The 20,199-nt window shown below is 45.5% G+C and overlaps 1 pseudogene; it reads right to left on the minus strand.

Moving 5' to 3' along the window:
• Nucleotides 1-20,199, minus strand: part of LOC139273708 (zinc finger protein 721-like) — a 494,469-nt pseudogene that overhangs the window by 79,173 nt on the left and 395,097 nt on the right.

A 20,199-nucleotide genomic window follows, 5' to 3' on the forward strand; every position in this document is an offset into this window, starting at 1 on the left:
ATGATGAGGATGATGATGAAATGGCAATAGCTGAATCATTACCAACAGCTGCTGTACTAAAAAACGGGAGCGGATGTGGTGTGAAATTGTTAAAATCAATGTTGAATCCGGAAGGCTGTAAAGTGCCTAATCGAAAGTTGAAATGCTGTTTCTTGAGCTTATGTTGAGCTACACTTGGAACAGTGTAGGAGGCCGAGGACAGAGAGGGAGTGGTCCGGAGAATTAAAATGCCAAGCAATTCAAAACTCAGAATCTCGCTTTTGACTGAACGGAGGTGTTCCACAATGCAATCACCCAATGTGCGTTTAGTCTCTCCAATGTAGAGAAGACCATTTTGTGAGCAATGAATACAGTATACTAAATTTAAAGCAGTACAAGTAAATCACTGTTTCACCTGGAAGGTGTGTTTGGGGTCCTGGACAGTGGGAAGGGAGGAGGTGAAAGGGCAGCTGTTGTATTTCCTATGTAAATGTAGGAAATACGGCAGCCAATTTGCACACAGCAATCTCCCACAAACAGCAATGTGATAATGACCAGATAATCTGTTTTTAGTGATGTTGATTGAGGGATGTATATTGGCCAGGATGCCGAGGTAACTGCTCTTCTTTGAAATAGGGCCTTTGGATCATTTAAATCTACCTGAGAGAGCAGACAGGGTCTCAGTTTAACATCTCATCTGAAAGATGATACCTCTGACAGTACAGCACTCCCTCAGTGCTGTACTGGAGTAAGGTGCTGTCTTTCAGATGAGACGTTAAACCCGTCTGCCCTCTCAGGTGGACATAAAAGTCCCAGGCAATATTTTGAAGAAGAGCAGTAGAGTTATCCCCAGTGTCCTGGCCAATATAGATCCCTCAATCAACATCACTAAAAACAGATTATCTGGTCATTATCACACTACAGTTTGTGGAGGAGCAGGCCAGGGAGTGGAAGGAGCAACGTGGCGGCCTGGCCCAGCAGGCTGAGCGGTCCCCGACCTGTGAGCACCATCGGAGCAGGCCGGGGAATGGAAGGAGCAGCGTAGCGGCATATCACTCCAGGGAGCAGCACATGCTGGAGCAGGAGAGCAACGGCAATGAAGATGGACATCACCAAGATCCAGGTCAGCGATTGGAGCAGGAGCGGGGAGGTTGGGACGAAGGAGCGGCGAGAGATTGTAGAGGGATGTGATCGGGGCCCAGGAGAGGCACGAGTTGGGGGCCCAGGAGAGGCGTAGGCCCAGGGGCAGCATGGGCCAGCCAACACTGCGATATGTGTGCACACTAGGTCTGTGCAGCAGAGCTGGTCTCCAGTCGTCTTTTAATCCTTGGCACTGGACCAAGACCTAGCTCTGTCAAGCCCGTGTGGTAACTGGTGTGCAACGGTCACCACACATTAAAAAAAATCCATGCACAGGCATCTTCCATATAGTTCAGGACCTGGAATTTTAGGTCCTTCATTGAAACACCTGTGAACTTTTTGACGTGGAAGTAAGTCATCCTCGATTAGAGGGACTGCCTGTGATGATGATGACAGTTTGTGGGAGTTTGCTGTGTGCAAATAGGTTGCCGCATTTCCTACATTACAACGGTAACTACACTTCAAAAGTACTTCGTTGGCTGTAAACTGCTTTGAGACATCCAGTGGTCATGGAAGGCGCTATATAAATGCAAGTCTTTCTTTCTTTCTGCAAGGGGATCTAAATCTGGGCCCTTCCGTTACAATTCTGTGGGCTGTAAACCGTAACCCAGCACTTACCAGCGCCTTCAGGAGAGATGCTGAGAAAGCCCCCGTGTGCAGAATGAGAATTAAATCAGTGAGTCTGATTATCCCTCCTGTCACTGGGACCCTGAAGCCCCGCCTACTCATTGTTCCTTCGCAAAGATGGTCGCGCATGCGCTGTACCGTTCGATGGATGAAGGTGACTGCGCACAAACCCTCAGCCTTTCTTTACAAAGATGGCTGCCGTTAACCTGGGCCTGTGACCGGGAAACTCCCCCGGAGCTGCAAACGCGGGAGCTGCAGGTTCTCATTCGGGACTTGCGGCCTACACCAGTTGTTGATGGAGCCCACCCGCGGGTGAGTTACTCCCCCGCGCCCCGCCGTTTCCTACCCGCTGAAGAATCGGCTCCGCGCAGCTGTTCGTCTGCGGCCTCTGTCTGTGCACCGAACACCGCACCGCGCATGCTCCAAACCCAGGCGGGTTACGCGCCTGCGCACTGGCCTCCTGTAGTCTGGGTGCGGCACATTCTCCCCCGCCGGGAATGCTGGGTAATCACCTCGCCATTGAATGGAACAGGATTTACTGTGATTGCATTAAGCACTCAACCATGTTTATTGTGGCAGTTAAGAGTTTGTTTCTGCTGATAATAAACCCCTACAATTGGCTGGACACTAATATTCTTCATCAATATTTAAAATAAATATTTTATTTTTTTCATTTTCTTTAAATATTGACGAATCATATTTGTTTCAAACACAGTGTTTGGAATATTTGATTTCACCACAATATGAGACGAATTGATGTGCTGCTACCGACTGTTCCCGGACTTTTCTTACTCTAGGTTATTTCAGTTCTCATCTAGTTCACCTTCTACCATATCAAACACCAAGCCTGTTCTCTTTGTGTCCATGGCTTGCTGGTGTCATAGACTGAACTCACTTTTCACTTATTTGAAGTTCATTTGAACCATCACTTTAGAGAACTATGTTACATAAAATGTGAAATAAGTTATTTTCTGTATCATTTATCATTTTTTTTAAATCAGATTTAGTAAAAATCCTCCACAAATATTGCATATGAGAGGGTCGAGAGAGAGAGGAACCAGTGAGTGTCCAACTGAACCCAGTCACTATTTCGCCTTCATTTACAGACACCCCCTGTCCAGTCACGATTTTTCCTTCATTTAGACACTCCCGAACCAGTCCCCATTCTTCCTTCATTTACAGATGCTCCCTGACCAGTCCCCATTTCTTCTTCATTTACAGACGCTCCCTGACCAGTCACCATTCCTCCTTCATTTACAGACACGCCCTGACCAGGCATCATTTCGTCTCCATTTATAGACACTCCCTGACTTGTCTCCATTTTTCCTTCATTTATAGACGCTCCTTCACCAGTCACCATTTCCAGACGCTCTCTGACCAGTCAACAATTCTCCATTTACAGACGCTGCCTCACCAGTCTCCTTCATTTACAGACGCTCATTTCCTCCCTCTCCTGGAGTTTGCCACGGGGCCACTTTGTGGACCTTTCAGTTGTGGTTTTAAACAGATGAAACCCGGTGGTGTGGAGCAAACATTGCAACATTTAGTAGTGAAATGGATTTGTTCAGGACAGACAGCAGGAATTATTTCAGGAAATAACACAGTGCAGTGAGAAAGGAAATGCAGTGGATATTGTGCAGATGGATTGTCAAAAGGCGTTTGATAAGGTGCTGAACAGGAGGCTTGTTAATCAAATGAAGGCATACAGTATTAAAGGGAGTGGGACAGGGTGGATAGGTAATTGTGTAAAGGGCAGAAAAGAGAGGGTAGTGGTTAATGGATGTTCAGACTGGATGGATGTAAATAGTGGTGTCCCCAGGGTTGGTGTTGGGAGCATTGCCCTTCTCAATATAGAGATATGATCTGGGTTTGGGTATATGGGGCACACGATCAAAATCTCCTGATGACACCAAAACTGGGACTATGGCCAACTGTGAAGATGACTGTGTGACTTCTGTGTGAATACACAGATTAGTAAATGTAGATGTCAGATGAAATTTAATGCAGAGAAACATGAGGTGATATATTTTGGGAGAAGACAATGGTCGGAAAAGTAGATTTAATAGTAAAAATGTAAAAGGAGTAAAGAGGTGTAAGCTTCGCTGGGCAGGCCACATAGTATGCATGCCAGATATGAGCCTCCCTAAGCAAATGCTTTATGTGGAGCTCCTTCATGGTAAATGAGCCAAAGGAGGACAGCGGAAACGTTATAAGGAAACCCTCAAAGCCTCCCTGGTAAAGTGTGACATTACCACTGACAGCTGGGAGAACCTGGCCGCAGATCGCCTGAGGTGGAGAAAGTCCATCTGGGCGAGCATGAAGAGGCCAAGTGCAGGCAGCGGAAGGAGCGCGTGGCAAACCAGCCCCACTGACAGCTTCGCTCGACGAATGTCTGTCCCACCTGTAACAGGGTCTGTGGCTCTCGTATCGGGCTGTTCAGCCATCAAAGAATTCACTTTGGGAGTGGAAGCAAGTCCTCCTCGATTCCGAGGGACTACCTATGATGATGATGAAGATTCTAGCTAATGCCTTGTCTTATTAATTACCAGGTTCTTGAGTCCAGTGTCAGCAACTTAAATACCTTACTGAGAAGTATAAGATGAGCAGATTTTCTGCCCAATGCCGTACCTTATACTGATCCATCAATCAGAGTAAACATGCAAGTTCCACGTGTCCACAGTAACTGACATGAGGTCAGCCCGCTGGATGGAACATTGGGCACCCTGAGCTTGATCTCCGGAGTCTCCAGTCCCAACTGCCCGCTTACATCAGTCTCCCTTCACTTTTATACCCTGTAGTGATCCACCTCTGGCACCGAACTCTTCTTTGTCTTCTCTGCTGGGTTTTGGCAGGAAGCAAGGAAAAGACTGCTGGAACTTGAACATATTCCCTGGATCCCAGCAGATACTTTTCTTCAGCAATGTTCTCAATATCCTTAAACGAATCTGCCTACTGTTAATTATATTATTTCTTATAGTTTCACAATTGTAGGTGTAAGCATCTCACATTATAATCTAATCTATTCTATTACTCACTCTGGTTTAAGCTTACATTGCAGTCAATAACAGACAAACCCTGTTCTTTCCCCTGATCTGATTAGAGTTTCTAACTAGCTGATTCTGTGGAATCGATTGGCATGTCAGTGATGCCATGGGTCTGCTAATTCCCAAAGGCAGATCAGACAAAGTGCTTTTAGTGGGAGGCCCATCATTGAAAGTGAAACCAAACCAAAAAGAATAAAGATTTAAACCAAGGGAACAGGAAACAGGACCACATCTGGCCCAAAAGTGGTATTAATCCCCAAAAGTTCGGTCTAGACAGTTAGAAACTCCTCCTGGTGACTGTGTGCCTGCAGGACTCGGCTTTACTCCAGTGTTTGAAGGCACAGAGAGCTGGCAATGTGTGGGAATTCCAGGGCCAGTGAGGACACGCACAGAAATACCCGAGAGCAGTGAAAGCTCACTGGGCCCCAGCACATGCTTGGGAAAACCCCGGGAAAGGGCAAAGCCAGCGTGCCCACTCTGAACCGGTTTGCTGCTCCCTCTGTGCCCAGCACTGCCTGCACCCCCGGTGCACTGAAGTGGAATTTCAGCCTCAGTGTTACAAGTTTCATCGGTTACAGGCTGGAGAGAGTAATAGTTCACACTGACACCAAGCTGTGTGATTGGTTCAGTCTGCATTTGACTGACAGGCCCTTTTGAGTGGTCAGGTATTCAAATTCCCAGTAACTCTCATCCCAGATAAAAGAGAGGGGAGATCTGTGTTTAAATCAAAGAGTCTCTTTGGAGATTCTCTGAGAGAAGAAACTGGTCAGCTTTAAACACCGGAAAGAGAAAAAATGTTAGAAATTTCCAATTAGCAGTTTTTGATCAATATCGACTCCCACAGGGATGGGGAATTCTAGAATAAGGAGGAACTGGTCATGATTTGAAAGGTATTGAAGGATTCGAGGAGCTCTTACATTTGGGATATTTATTTTGTCCACTCGAGGAGTTAGATAACAGACTTCTTGCTTTGAATATAAAGTTGGATTATTAGACCATTATGTATTTACTTGTTTATATTTTGTTAAATACATTTGCTGAGTGGATTTAAATTCAAGATGAGGTTTGCAGGCGGGATGCTCTATTGACACATTGAAGTTGAGTGAGAGGCTGTGGGTCACACGCAAAGTCTAGTAGCTGAAAGTGATTAACAGACTGGGTTTTGTGTTTCGTGATCCTGGGCATGTTACCGATACCATCGCTGCATCCCAAGGCTAGGAGAGGCACGCTGGAAGGTATGGGGAGCTGGGACTTGTCCATGAGAGTAACCAAAGGTATGAAAACTGAAATAATGTAGAGTTAGAAAGGAGAAAAGGCCCCAAAATGTAGCAGTCAGTAACAGGACATCAATTAGTCTCCTCTTATCTTGGAAACATTAAACATTGACAAACTGTGTTATTTGAAATATCAAAATATTAAACTCCAGCTCAGTTAAAAGATTATTAACACCAGCAGAAACAAACTCCAACAGTCAGAATGAACACGATTCAATCCAGGATGTGATTAACAGCAGCAACAACAGCAGAATCCAAACCTTGCAGTAACTTGTGAGCTCACTGGTGTCTCAGTAGGTGGGATGACTGAGTGACTCCCTTGCCACACACGGAGCAGGTGAATGGCCTCTCCCCAGTGTGAATTCGCTGGTGAGTTACAAGATGGTATGACCGAGTGAATCCCTTTCCACACACTGAGCAGGTAAATGGTCTCTCGCCAGTGTGAAGTCACTGGTGTGTCAGCAGATCGGATGACCGAGTGAAACCCTGTCCACACAGGGAGCAGGTGAATGGCCTCTCCCCAGTGTAACTGCGCTTGTGTCTCTCCAGGTTGGACGATAGGCTGAAGCCTTGTCCACACACAGAGCATGTGTACCATTTCTTCCCACTGTAAACGGTGCGTTTAGCTTCCATGTTCAAAGGCCGATCATATTTCGGTCCTGATGTATCGAGTAACTCCGTGAGATCTTGACGTGACATTTGGTTTGAGATTCCCGTCTGCAAATCCTCCCCTTTGGACACCCTGTAAAATAAATTTCAAACAGGAAATGGAAGGTGAGAGAGAACCTACCAAATCATAAAGACAGGTTGTGAAATTGAGCTCAATGAATCTGGTCATTTGTAAGGCTGGCACTGGAGAAATGTCACCATGAAAGCTGCTGGATTGTCATAAAAACCCAACTGGTCACTGACGTCCTTCAGGGAAGGGAACCTACCTCCCCCGACAGGACCACATGGGAAATTGTTGATCCTATTGGGCAGAGAAGTACTGGGGGTTAAACCCAGCAGCTTCTCCTCCATCCCCACTGCAGCTCAAACTGATGCAACAAACAGACCTACACAGGAGGCCAGGGACTGACTTCGACATCCAGCGCCCAACCCAACACAGTGCGGCCTGAAATTGCTGGGCCTTCTGTATAAATGCAAGTTTTTGTTTTCCTTGTGTGGGGGAGGTGCTGCCCCCAGGGTTTCCTGGTGCTGCAGCCCTGGCCACTTGTCTGCCAGGCCCTGCGGCTCTGACTCGGGATCTGAGACCTGCACTCGGTGTTGCTGAGGCTGCGCTCACTCCGGACAGTCTCAGGGAGCCGCTCCGCGCAGGAAGGCGCTCTCCGGGATCAGCCCTTTCCGTGCGCTGCCCCCCTGATGATGGAAATAGGGCGTATTCCACCGCGCAGAACACTCTGTGTAAGACCATCCACCATTTCCGGAGAGTGGTACAGCACAGAAGGAGGCCATTCAACCCATCGTGTCTGTGCCAGCCTTTTGGTAGAACTATTCAGTGAGTCTCAATCCTCTGCTCTTTACCCATAGCACAGTATATTTTTCCCTTCAAGTATTATTTTTAAGTTACTATTGAATCTGCTTTCACCACCCTTTCAGGCAGAGCATTCCAAGTCACAACTAGTCACTGTGTAACAAATGATTCCACATCTCACCTCCGGTTCTTTTGCCAATCATCTGAAGTCTGACTCCTCTGGTAACCTACCCTTCTGCCACTGGAAACACTTTCTCCATATTTACTCTTTTTGTACATCTCTATCAAATCTCCTTTTATCCTTTTCTGCTCTCCGGAGGAAACATTCTCCAGTCTCTCCACATAACTGAAGTTCGTGATCCACTCCTTGCTTTGGAGGCAGTTCAGGGAAGGTTCACTTGGTTGATTCCAGAGATGAAGGGGTTGACTTATGAGGTAAGATTGAGTAGGTTGGGCCTCTACTCATTGAAATTCAGAAGAATGAGAGGTGATCTTATTGAAACGTATAAGATTATGAGGGGGCTTGATAAGATGGATGCAGAGAGAATGTTTCCACTGATGGGGGAAGACTAGAACTAGAGAGCATGATCTTAGAATAAGGGGCCGCCCATTTAAAACAGAGATGAGGAGAAATTTATTCTCTGAGGGTTGTAAATCTGTGGAATTTGCTAACTCAGAGAGCTGTGGAAGCTGGGACATTGAATAAATTTAAGACAGAAATAGACAGTTTCTTAAACGATAAGGGGATAAGGGGTTATGGGGAGCGGGCAGGAAAGTGCAGCTGAGTCCATAATCAGATCAGCTATGATCTTATTGAATGGCAGAGCAGGCTCGAGGGGCCGTTTGGCCTACTCCTGTTCCTATTTCTTATGTTCTTATCCCTGGCACCATTCATTCTGCACCCTCTCTAAAAGCTTGGCATTATTCCTAAAGTTTGGAGCCCAGAGTTGAACACAATACTCAAGCTAAGATCTAACCAATGTTTTATTAAGGTTTAGCATAAATGAACATCAAGTGATGATATTTCTGTGATGGGGTTTAAACGGCGAGGTCCATCCAGTCAGTTGGATTTGTAAATAAGACTCTGAACTGAAAGAAGTGCAATTGTAGTGGAGAGCCATGAAACACGCTGTGTAACCAGGCGCAAACACTCTGCACATCCCAGACATCACTTGTTTCCCACTCGGCATGAAAGGAATATGTTACTTGCAACAATTCATTGGATTTGATTTCAAATATATTAGTATAGAAACTGAATCATGTTTCTATGATTGCTTTCCCAACTAAGATTCAAGGCTTCTTTTTTTATGTCTGCGTACAGTCCCAGGATTCTAACCCTGTGACTGTATCTGAGGATTCTAACCCTGGGACTGTACATGGAGATTCCAACCCTGGGACTGTACATGAGGATTCTAACCCTGGGACTGTACGTGAGGATTCTAACCCTGGGACTGTACATGGGGATTTTAACCCTGGGACTGTACATGGGGACTTCTAACCCTGGGACTGTACATGAGGATTCTAACTCTGGGACTGTACATGGGGATTCTAACCCTTGGACTGTAGACGGGGCATTCCAGCTCTGGGACTGTGGCTGTTGCTTCAAATGTGTGGGATGTAAACTGAGCAGCATCTTTAGGAGGGATGGTGAGAAATCCAACGTGTGAAGAGTGAGAGAAAAATAACTGAGGCAGCCATTTTATAACGCGGACACTAGGACCCGATTGGGACCAGACACTGAATCTCTGCCCACGATTTATAACCAAGAGAGCCGCGCATGCGCTTTACTACTCACTGTTTCAAGATGGTGGAGCGCTGAAGCGGCCTTCCTGTACAAAGATGGCGGCCGTTAGCCTGGGCCTGTGACCTGGAGAAAGCCGCGAGCTGCAAACGTGGGGCTATCAGGTTATTATTCCGGGCTTGCGGCATACACCAGTTGTTTAGGAACCCTCTCCGGCCTCTCGCGGATCCATTACGCCCCTCCGCTCAATCTTACCGAGTTGTCCGCAGCCGCTCGATACTGTCTCCACCATTGCACGCACTGCACGTGCTCCAAACCAAGGCGGGTTCCGCGCTTGCGCATTAGGCTCCTGTAGGCTGCGTGCGGCACATTCTCCCCCGCGGTGAATGCTGGGAAGAAGCCACGCCATTGAAAGCCCACGTTCCTGAATGGACCTGGATTTAAAGTGATTGCTTTGAGCACTGAACCATGTTCATTCTGGCAGCTTGAGTTTGTTTTTTCTGATCTTAATAACCCCTATACCTGGGATGAAGATTACCATTCCTTATATTGAGGCGCTATAATTCCCGAGCGGCGCATAAACGCCGACATGGACTGGATAGTCCGAATGACCCGTTTTTGTGCCGTATATTCTATGTAATTTTGCTCAGTGCGTAGCACACTCACCTCTGAGTCAGAAGATTGAGGGAGCACTGCACTGTAAACAAAGGCCCCGTTTGTTCTTTCAAGTGGGCTAAAAGATCCCATATTACAGGCAGCTCTCGATTATCGCACACGGATGCAATGGGAAACCTTTGTAATGGCATTAGAAATGCCTTGTTTGTGCGTGCTGCTGCAGCCGCTGTCTCTCGCAGCCACCGCTGACGTCGGAGACCTTTTGGCCCAGGAAGGCATCGGGCCTCTGACGTCGGAGTCCTTTCGGCTCGGGAAGGCATCGGGTCACTGAGGCCGGAGTCCTTTTGGCCTGGGAAGGCAGCGCACTCCGGAACCCCGGAGCTAGACAATCTCCACCTTGAGGCCACCTGCACACATGTTGGTAATGTCCATACTTAACTGCCTTGTTACTGTTTGCACAGTATTTATTCATTGAAGTTTTAACTTTATAATGTCAACTCACTCTAACTGAGAAATCGTTTACCCGGCATAGCCCAATCCCCGAGGGACCCAGATAATCGTGAGTTGCCTGTATTTCGAAGAAGACCGGGGAAGTTATCCACGCTGCCCTGGCCAATATTTATCCCTAAATCAACATAACAAAAAAAACATTATCTGGTCATTATCACAATGCTATTTGTGGGAGCTCGCTGTGCGCAAATTGGCTGCTGCGTTTCCCACATTACAACAGTGACTAACTTCAAAAAGTACTTTATTGGCTGTAAAAAAAACTTTGAGATGTCCGGTGGTCGTGAAAGACGCTATATAAATTGGTATCTTAGTATAAGTGGTCCCCGAATTTGGTGCTTCAGTGTACCTGGTTCCTGGATTTTGTGTCACAGTATTGTTAATCCCTGGATTTGGTGTCAGCGTGTGAGTGGTCCCTGAATCTAGTTTCTCAGTGTAAGTGGTCCATGGATTTGGTGTCATAGATAAGTGCCCCCTGGATTTGGGATCACAATGCAAGTGGTCCCTGGTTTTACTGTCTGAATGTAAGTGATCCCTGGATTTGGTGTCACAATATAAGTGGACCCTGGATTTGGCGCCATCATGTAAGTAGTCCCTGGATTTGGTGTCAAAAACATTTCTTAACTGGGACTGAGGACAAGCCCGCAGCCCAGCAATGTGTTCAGAACAGAATGATCCCACACACATCTATTCCCAATTAACACAGTCCACATGAATTCGCCAGAAACAGTTCAGCACCCACAATTAACTGCAGCATTGCGCCTAACTTCACTGAAACACACAATTCAAAACATTTTAAAGATAAAATAAACCCCATCAAATCCAGTTTTCTTATTGTTCAGTACAGGCAATGACACAAACATCTTGAAGAGAAATCTTATCAATTTACTACACTTCCCTGACTTTCACAAACATTTGCATTAATACCAGATTGCACCCAGATGATTTATGCCAATTCACCCAAGAACAATGATTTAAGAAAAAAATCCAAATTGATGGTGTAATTTACCTGTTTTCATCTTACATCTTCACTCACTTCCTCTCGTCAACTTTGATACAGTATTCACCATTTCATTCATGAGCCCTGGAAGAATTTTACTGTCCAATACAATATTATCATAATATCTTTAAATATAGATTAAACATTCCCACTTGCTCCAAGTTATAACCCATTTGTTTGTTTAATTTTATTTAACCATTTTTACTTAACTCTTCTTGGACCTTTTATTCCCCAAAATATACCAGAGAGCAATTCAATCTGCAAAATGAAGTTACTTTTAACACAACAGTCTCCCTCCAAAAACTTCTTTCTGAATATATAGTTTGGACAAGACCACATAGACTGGATCTTTTCAAAAACCAAACTTGATTATCCCCTTAAATTTCAGTTAATTTTCCCTCCTCATGTGCTTGAACAGCACATCAATTTTAATTTCACAAGCAAATTATGTCCAGACTTTGTGATATTACAAAGAAGACTAAAGTAACAATTGCATTTGGATTCAAGTCATTTATCTCCACCTTCAAGCAGTGTGTCTTGGAAAACAGGATTACATGGGATATATGGCACAAAAACATACTATTCGGCCCAACAAGCCCATGCTGGCGTTTATACTCCACTCGAGCCACCTCCCATCTGTCCTCATCTACTTCCATCAGCATAACCCTCTATTCCCTTCCCCCTCATATGCTTGACTAGCCGCCCCTTAAATATTTCTATACTATTCACTTGAGCCACTTCCTGTGGTAGCGAGTTCCACATTTTCACCAATCTTTGGGTAAAAAAGTTTCTTCTCAATTCCCTATTTGATTTCTTGGTAACTATCGTATATTGATGACCTCTTGTTGTGCTCTTCCCCACAAATGGAAACACTCACTCTGTATCTACTCTATCAAAATCTTTCATAATTTTAAAGAACTCTATAAGGTCATCATTCAGCCTTCTTTTTTGGAGAGAGAAGAGACCCAGCTTCTCCTTATAGGACAGATATACCCTCATTTCTACCATCATCCTTGTAAATCTTCTCTGGACCCCCTCCAGTGCATCTATATCCTTTTTTTAATATGGCAACCAGATTTGTATGCAGTAGTCTCAAGTGCAGTATAACCAATGTTCGATACAGGTTAAGCATAACTTCACAACTTTTCCATTCTATAAGAATTCAATTCTGTAACAGTTCTATAACAATTGATCCCGATAATTTAACCCAATAGGGTAGTCATATGTCCAATTTTGTCAAGACGCTGTGACATTCGATGTCTGCAGATAACTGGAGATAAATTCTTGAAACTGCTGGATATCTTGCTATGCCATCAACCTCTCATCAAACTGGAGCAGACAGTACCTAATATAGTAGTCCCTGGCTACTACATAGTCCAGAGACACAAGTCTGCATTTTCTTAAACATAGAAAATAGGTGCAGGAGCAGGCCATTCGGCCCTTCAAGCCTGCACCACCATTCAATAAGATCATGGCTGATCATTCAACCTCAGTACCCCTTTCCTGCTTTCTCTCCATACCCCTTGATCCATTTGGTCATATCTAACTCTCTTTTGAATATATCTAATGGACTGGCTTCAACAACTTTCTGTGGAAGAGAATTCCACAGATTAACCACTCTCTGAGTGAAGAAGTTTTTCCTCATCTCGGTCCTAAATGACTTACCCTTTATTCTTAGACTGTGACCCCTGGTTCTGGAACTCCCCAGCAACGGGAACATTCTTCCTGTCTCTAACCTGTCCAATCCGGTCAGAATTGTATATGTTTCTATGAGATCCCCTCTCATTCTTCTAAACTCCAGTGGATACAATCGCAGTTGATCCAGGCTCTCCTCATATGTCAGTCCTGCCATCCAGGAATCAGTCTGGTGAACCTTCGTTGTACTCCATCAATAGCAAGAACGTCCTTCCTCAGATTAGGAGACCAAAACTGAATACAATATTCCAGGTGCGGCCTCACCAAGGCTCTGTACAATTGCAGTAAGACCTCCCTGCTCCTATACTCAAATCCTCTAGCTATGAAGGCCAACATGCCATTTGCCTTCTTCACCACCTGCTGTACCTGCATGCCAACTTTCAATGACCGATGAACCATGACACCCAGATCTCGTTGCACCTCCCCTTTTCCTAATCTGCCGCCATTCAGATAATATTCTGCCTTCGTGTTTTTTGCCACCAAAGTGGATAACCTCACATTTATCCACATTATACTGTATCTGCCATGCATTTGCCCACTCTCCTAACCTGTCCAAATCACCCTGCAGCATTTTACCATCCTCCTCACAGCGCACTCCGCCACCCAGTTTAGTGTCATCTGCAAACTTGGAGATATTACCCTCAATTCCTTCATCCAAATTATTAATGTATATTGTGAAGAGCTGGGGTCCCAGCACTGAGCCCTGCGGTACTCCACTAGTTACTTCCTCCCATTCCAAATAGGACCAGTTTATCCCGACTCTCTGCTTCCTGCCTGCCAACCAATTCTCTATCCACGCCAGTACATTACCCCCAATACCATGTGCCTTGATCTTGTACACCAATCTCTTATGTGGAACCTTGTCAAAGGTCTTTTGAAAGTCAAAATACACCACATCCACTGGTTCTCCCTTGTCCACTCTACTAGTTACATCCTCAAAAAATTCCAGAAGAATGGTCAAGCTAGATTTCCCCTTCATAAATCCATGCTGACTTCGACCGATTCTGTCACCGCTTTCCAAATGCGCTGCTATTTCATCCTTAATAATAGATTCCAACATTTTCCCCATTACTGATGTCAGGCTAACCGATCTATAATTACATGTTTTCTCTTTCCCTCCTTTTTAAGAAAAGTGGTGTTACATTAGCTACCCTCCAGTCCATAGGAACTGATCCAGAGTCGATAGATTGTTGGAAAATGATTGCCAATGCATCCACTATTTCTAGGGCCACCTCCTTAAGTACTCTGGGATGCAGACAATCAGGCCTTGGGGATTTATTGGCCTTCAATCCCATCAATTTCCCCAACACAATTTCCCGCCTAAAGGATATCCTTCAGTTCCTCCTTCTCACTAGATCCTTGGTCCCCTAGTACATCCGGAAGGTCATTTGTGTCTTCCTTCGTATTTGTTCAATTGGTCTGCCATTTCTTTGTTCCCCATTATTAATTCACTTGAGTCCGACTGCAAGGGACCTACGTTTGTTTTCACCAATCTTTTTCTTTCACATATCTATAGAAGCTTTTGCAGTAAGTTTTTATGTTCCCGGCAAGCTTCCTCTCATACTCTATTTTCCCCTCCTAATTAAACCCTTTGTCCTCCTCTGCTGAATTCTAAATTTCTCCCAGTCCTCAGGTCTGCTGATTTTTCTGGCCAATTTATATGCCTCTTCCTTGGATTTAACACTATCCTTAATTTCCCTTGTTAGCCACGGTTGAGCCACCTTCCCTATTTTATTTTTACTCTAGAAAGGGAAGTACAACTGTTGAAGTTCATCCATGTGATCTATAAATGTTTGCCATTGCCTATCCACTGTCAACCCTTTAAGTATCATTTGCCAGTCAATTCTAGCCAATTCACGCCTCATCCATTCAAAGTTAGTTTTCCTCAAGTTTACAACCCGAGTTTATGAATTTACTGTGTCACTCTCAACCTTAAAGAATTCTACCATATTATGGTCACTCTTCCCCAAGGGGCCTCGCACAACAAGATTGCTAATTAGTCCTTTCTCATTACACATCACCCAGTCTAGGATGGCCAGCTCTCTAGTCGGTTCCTCCACATATTGGTCAAGAAAACCATCCCTAATACACTCCAGGAAATCCTCCTCTACCGCATTGCTACCAGTTTGGTTAACCCAATCTATATGTAAATTAAAGTCACCCATGATAACTGCTGTACCTTTATTGCACACATCCCTTATTTCTTGTTTTATGCTTTCCCCAACCTCATTACTACTGTTTGGTGGCCTGCACACAACTCCCACCAGCGTTTTCTGCCCATTGGTATACCGCAGCTCCACCCATACCGATTCCACATCATCCAAGCCAATGTCTTTCCTTACTATTCACTGGTTCTCCCTTGTCCACTCTACATTACATCCTCAAAAAATTCTAGAAGATTTGACGAGCATGATTTCCCTTTCATAAATCCATGCTGACTTGGACCGATCCTGTCACTGCTTTCCAAATGCGCTGCTATTTCATCTTTAATAATTGATTCCAACAATTTCCTCACCACCGATGTCAGGCTAACCGGTCTATAATTCCCTGTTTTCTCTCTCCCTCCTTTTTTAAAAAAGTGGTGTTACATTAGCTACCCTCCAGTCCATAGGAACTGATCCAGAATCTATAGACTGTTGGAAAATTACCACTAATGATCACCAATTTTCTTCAACATGCATCAATATTAGAAGCACGTAAAAACACTGTGGCCTTCTTGTGACAAGCACAAACCACTGGTCTTTAGACATTTCTGATCCCAACATAATATTTCTAATCTAAACATTCTACGATGGAACTATCCACAGCTAGTTGGTTGCAAACACCAACTGTTGCTCAGTGAACTCTGTCTCTCTCCCTCTCCCTCTCTCGAATGATACCAACCACATTTTCCCCTCTATCAAATGAACTTAACACAAACACCTTTCAGAAGCTGAATTAACCGAGTTCCATATGCCAACATCCCTCTAATTTTCCATTCACTGAAACTGAAAAGAAACCGGCAGATTGTACCAGTCAGGATTTGAAAGATATTTACAACAGATTCTAGATGATCTTAGAATTAGCATTGTTCTTTAATCGCTCCACTCGAGGAGTTTGATAACAGATTTTCCTGTGACTATAGAGCTGGGTTATTGGGCCGTGATGTGTTTACTTGTTCATCTTGTTGACTCTAAACCTTTGCCAATTATTTGATGTGATCAGTTTGCTTTTACTTATTTATTTTTTTAATACATTTCCTGAGTGGAATCAAATTTAAATTGAAACCATGTTTGCAGGTCTGATGCTCTGTTGACACATCGAAGGTGAAAGAGATGCTGTGGGGCACACGCTAAGTCCAGTAGCTGAAAGTGATCAACAGACTGGGTTCTGTGTTTAGTGATTCTGGGCATGTTACCGATAACAACCCTGGATACCAAGATGAGGAGAGGCACTCTGGAAGAAATGGGGAATTGGGACTTGTCCATGAGAGTTACCGAAGGTATGAGAACAGAAATAATATCACGTTAGAAAGGAGAAAAGGCCCAAAATTGGAGCAGTCGGTAACAGGACTTCAATTAGTCTCCTCTTATCTTGGTGACATCAAATACCAACACATTGTGTTATTTGAAATTTCAAAATCTTAAACTCCAACCCAGTTATAGGGGTTGTTAGCATCAGTTGAAACAAACCCCAACTATCAGAATGAGCACGATGTAATTAACAGCAGCAATAACAGTAGAACACAGCCCCTGCAGTCACTTGTGAACTCGCCGGACCCATGGGATCTTGTTCGGGCCTGAGGCCCACCACACCGGGTGTTTATAAAGTGGATAATGTGGATAATGGGGCTCGGGGCCGCACTCGGTGCTTTTCACCCAGAGTTTCCCCTCAGAGTAACCCACTCCCTGGAGCGCGCTCACCTTCCGTGTTACCGCCTGGCACCACTGCCCCACCATGCACTCTCAGCTCACACTGCCCAGCTGATTACCGCAGGTCTGGACCAACTCGCTGCGTAAAAATGTTTTTTCTTATGTTGCCTTTGGTCACAATACTCTAGTTGAGGCCAAACCTGTATCTTATACAGGTTCATCATAATATCCACACTTTTGTACTCTAGCTTCTTCTTAGGCAATGCCTTGGAGTCGAGGATGACTTGCTTCCACACTAATGAGTTCTCAGGTGACTGATGAATCCAATGCGGGACCTACAGTCTCTGTCACAGGTGGGGCAGATGGTGGGGTTGATGGGATTTTGTTTGAAGGGACAGGTGGGTGGGGTATTTGGGTTGTCGTGCGCTCCTTCCGCTGTTTGGGCTTGGCTTCCGCTAGCTCCAGGCGAAGAGCGGCAGTTGGGGAGAGGCGGGAGCAGTGTCGGAGCGGCCTATAAAAGGCCCAGCGGGAGCTTGAGTACCAGCGGCAATTGGTGAGAGGTGGGAGCAGTGTCGGAGCGGCCTATAAAAGGCCCAGCGGGAGCTTGAGTACCAGCGGCAATTGGTGAGAGGTGGGAGCATTGTCGGAGCGGCCTATAAAAGGCCCAGCGGGAGCTTGAGTACCAGCGGCAATTGGTGAGAGGTGGAAGCAGTGTCGGAGCGGCCTATAAAAGGCCCAGCGGGAGCTCGAGAGTCAGTGTCGGAGCGGCCTATAAAAGGCCCAGCTTGTGCAGCTACAGCGGGAGAGAAAGCAAAATAGAAGTAGAAAGGAATCAAAAGGTGACGTCACTGCCAATGGGGTAAGTGATTGGCTGGTGATTGGTGAGTAGCTTTTATTTTTATATCAGTAAGTGAACTGTAATATTGTTATTACCAATTTAAGGGTATCTAAGGGTTAAGGCATGGCAGGAGAGCTCGGTCACGTGATATGCTCCTCCTGTGCCATGTGGGAACTCAGGGACACTTCCGGTGTCCCTGACGACGACGTGTGTGAGAAGTGTATCCGCCTCGAGCTTCTGACGGTCCGCGTTACGGAATTGGAGCGGAGTGTGGATTCACTCTGGAGCATCCACGATGCTGAGAATGACGTGAGTATCACGTGTAGTGAGTTGGTCTTACCGCAGGAGAAGGGTCCACAGCCAGATAGGGAATGGAAGACCAGCAGGAAGAGCAGTGCAAGGAAGGTAGTGCAGGGGTCCCCTGTGGTCATCCCCCTGCAAAACAGATACACCGTTTTGAGTACTGTTGGGGGCGGATGACTCATCAGGGGAGGGCAGCAGCAGACAAGTTCATGGCACTGTGGCTGGCGCTGCTGCACAGGAGGGCAAGAAAAAGAGTGGGAGCGCGATAGTGATAGGGGATTCAATTGTGATGGGAATAGATAGGCGTTTCGGCGGCCGCAACCGAGACTCCAGGATGATATGTTGCCTCCCTGGTGCAAGGGTCAAGGATGTCTCGGAGCGGGTGCAGGACATTCTGAAATGGGAGGGAGAACAGCCAGTTGTCGTGGTGCACATTGGTACCAACGACATAGGTAAAAAAAGGGATGAGGTCCGATGAAACGAATTTAAGGAGCGAGGAGCTAAATTAAAAAGTTGGACCTCAAAAGTAGTAATCTCGGGATTGCTACCAGTGCCACGTGCTAGTCAGAGTAGGAATCGCAGGATAGCGCAGATGAATACGTGGCTTGAGCAGTGGTGCAGCAGGGAGGGATTCAAATTCCTGGGGCATTGGAACCGGTTCTGGGGGAGGTGGGACCAGTACAAACCGGACGGTCTGCACCTGGGCAGGACCGGAACCAATATCCTAGGGGGAGTGTTTGCTAGTGCTGTTGGGGAGGAGTTAAACTAATATGGCAGGGGGATGGGAACCAATGCAGGGAGACAGAGGGAGACAAAAGGGAGGCAGAGGCAGGAGACTGGAGGGGGGGGGTGGTGGGGGGCATAGAGGCTCAGGGCGGGGAACAGGAAGGGCCACTGTGTGGCAGAATTCTAAAAGGAGAAAGGGTGTTAAAAAAACAAGCCTGAAGGCTTTGTGTCTTAATGCAAGGAGTATCCGCAATAAAATGGATGAATTAACTGTGCAAATAGATGTTAACAAATATGATGTGATTGGGATTATGGAGACGTGGCTCCAGGATGATCAGGGCTGGGAACTCAACATCCAGGGGTATTCAACATTCAGGAAGGATAGAATAAAAGGAAAAGGAGGTGGGGTAGCATTGCTGGTTAAAGAGGAGATTAATGCAATAGTTAGGAAAGACATTAGCTTGGATGATGTGGAATCTATATGGGTAGAGCTGCAGAACACCAAAGGGCAAAAAACGTTAGTGGGAGTTGTGTACAGACCTCCAAACAGTAGTAGTGATGTTGGGGAGGGCATCAAACAGGAAATTAGGGGTGCATGCAATAAAGGTGCAGCAGTTATAATGGGTGACTTTAATATGCACATAGATTGGGCTAGCCAAACTGGAAGCAATACAGTGGAGGAGGATTTCCTGGAGTGCATAAGGGATGGTTTTCTAGACCAATATGTCGAGGAACCAACTAGGGGGGAGGCCATCTTAGACTGGGTGTTGTGTAATGAGAGAGGACTAATTAGCAATCTCATTGTGCGAGGCCCCTTGGGGAAGAGTGACCATAATATGGTGGAATTCTGCATTAGGATGGAGAATGATACAGTTAATTCAGAGACCATGGTTCAGAACTTAATGAAGGGTAACTTTGAAGGTATGAGGCATGAATTGGCTAGGATAGATTGGTGAATGATACTTAAGGGGTTGACTGTGGATGGGCAATGGCAGACATTTAGAGACCGCATGGATGAATTACAACAATTGTACATTCCTGTCTGGCGTAAAAATAAAAAAGGGAAGGTGGCTCAACCGTGGCTATCAAGGAAATCAGGGATAGTATTAAACCCAAGGAAGTGGCATACAAATTGGCCAGAAATAGCAGTGAACCCAGAGACTGGGAGAAATTTAGAACTCAGCAGAGGAGGACAAAGGGTTTGATTAGGGCAGGGAAAATGGAGTACGAGAAGAAGCTTGCAGGGAACATTAAGACGGATTACAAAAGTTTCTATCGATATGTAAAGAGAAAAAGGTTAGTAAAGACAAACGTGGGTCCCCTGCAGTCAGAATCAGTGGAAGTCATAACGGGGAACAAAGAAATGGCGGACCAATTAAACAAGT

The sequence above is a fragment of the Pristiophorus japonicus genome, chromosome 9 (assembly GCF_044704955.1).
Source record: "Pristiophorus japonicus isolate sPriJap1 chromosome 9, sPriJap1.hap1, whole genome shotgun sequence".
Lineage (NCBI taxonomy): Eukaryota > Metazoa > Chordata > Chondrichthyes > Pristiophoridae > Pristiophorus > Pristiophorus japonicus.